General features: G+C 35.0%; 1 protein-coding gene across 5 annotated transcripts in view; it reads right to left on the bottom strand.

Moving 5' to 3' along the window:
- The window catches only part of EXOC6B (exocyst complex component 6B), a 521,374-nt gene that overhangs the window by 310,806 nt on the left and 208,678 nt on the right, over positions 1-1,890 (bottom strand). The gene's annotated exons all lie outside the window — the stretch shown is intronic.

The following is a 1,890-nucleotide window of genomic DNA, read 5'->3' as shown; positions in this document are numbered from 1 at the left end:
AAAATCAATCCATACAGTATTATCATCATACTTTCCAAATATACCCACTAAATCATCACAAAACTGAAATCTACCCATTTTCCTCTAAGTAGCCAAGAGAATAGTGCAAGATAAATGGCATGCTGAAACCTTGTGGTGGGGAGAGCTCCGGGGACTCTTAAAAGCAGTTAGTTGTGTGGATGTAAGAGATCAACACAATTCTCCTGATTAGAAATAAAATATCTTAATAGAGTGATTTGAACTAACTAATCCAACAGGACTTCATGACCTTAATCTGTGGAAACAAAGTTTTAAAGATTTTCTTCTGAACTCTTCGAGAAAAGGAAGTGTAATCTCCTCAACCTAATAAAATAGACTCAAATGATGGTGTGGTTTCAATAGATACAAAGAGGTGGGCAGAGTCACTTTCCAGGGTCAACAACAGAAGTATTAAACCAGACGGCATTCGAGCTAGAAGTGACCTCAGTCCCTACTCAGGAGACTGAGGCCAGAAGACAAAGGATTTGATGGGGTTTAGTTAGCAATAAATCAGAATCTCAAAGTGTGATCTTCTAAATTCCACATCAGTGATCTTCCCACTATTCCAATAGTCCCTCAAAGCATGGCAACATGTTTCCCCCAAAAAAGGGGGTTCTGTGATCAAATAAATGGGAAACACTGCATATCATGTAGCCTTCTTATAGACATATAATGTTTATTAACAAAATAAAAATAGGGAGAAGTTCATTTTTAAAAAACTTCTTTGATTTAACCCAGCAAATTATTCTGGGTTTTTTAATAATAATTAATATCATCCTAAAATATAAAGCTTGAGAATTTTTACAGAATATATATACCTTAATCAATATATGATATTTCTCCTCAATGAAAAATGGATATTAGTTCAGGAAAAAATCAGTTTCCAAATGTTCTGAATGAGATTAAGGAATTCAAGAGAAATATTAAGTATAAGATGTTAGTCCAGGCACTGGTTAATAGGACAGAGAAAAACTTGAACTATGTGAGCTAGTTTCTGCCAAGAAAATGAAAAGAATCTACATTCCAGAGATTTGAATCAATGGACAAACTTGTTTCTCTACATAGTACTCATTGATATTTTGCTTTGACTTACATAAAAATGGTAACAAACTGAGGTAGGAAAGGCATTCAAAAACACTTAATTTAGGTTTGTACATAAAACATACATATCTTTCAAGCATTAAAATTAGATACAGATACAATATTCTTTCTTTTCCTCTCAAAAGTAAATTCTTCCCCCTTACTTTTAATGCGAACCACACAAAAAGGGATCAAGAACTCTGGGGAGGCACAAAGGAAGGGAGAACTTCCTAAAGCTTTTATACTTTGAAAAGCAAGCCCTCAACTAGAGAGTGACCACTTGTCCCCTAACTCCATTCTCTCCTTCAGTACAGCAATACCAAAAACTGTTTTCTTAAGTTGTTCTCATTTTATTGAATCCTAAGTAAATTATTTTTCTATCACAATCAATAAAATAGTACCAGTGTATCAAAAGTAATCAAGAGAAGCCACACTTAATTTTAAATCTCCTATGACCTGTTCTTTTTAGATGCTATGTATCTGGTTTTCACATCAGTTTGGAAGAACACAAATTAAGATAGCAAACCCTATGTTGGAAATGAAAGCATTTCAACTACTATTCCAAAGCTCCATCGAACCTGGGGTCTCTGTTAGCATTACCAAGGCTCCTCCGGTGTGTGAAAAAAGCAGTCAGGGCAGAGCTGCTAAGCAGGAACCGGCCAGGTTAGAAACACTGCATTGCAGGTAAAAAAAGAAATAAATCCTCAGAGGTTACCCATTATGGCTGCAAATGAAAATTACCAGCTATTCAGAATGTAAGTATGGCAAGAGTGGAGAAGAGTAAATATAGAT

This window comes from Myotis davidii, unplaced genomic scaffold (genome assembly GCF_000327345.1).
Source record: "Myotis davidii unplaced genomic scaffold, ASM32734v1 scaffold247, whole genome shotgun sequence".
Taxonomy (NCBI): Eukaryota; Metazoa; Chordata; class Mammalia; order Chiroptera; family Vespertilionidae; genus Myotis; species Myotis davidii.
This window is presented reverse-complemented; position numbering and strand designations above follow the sequence as displayed.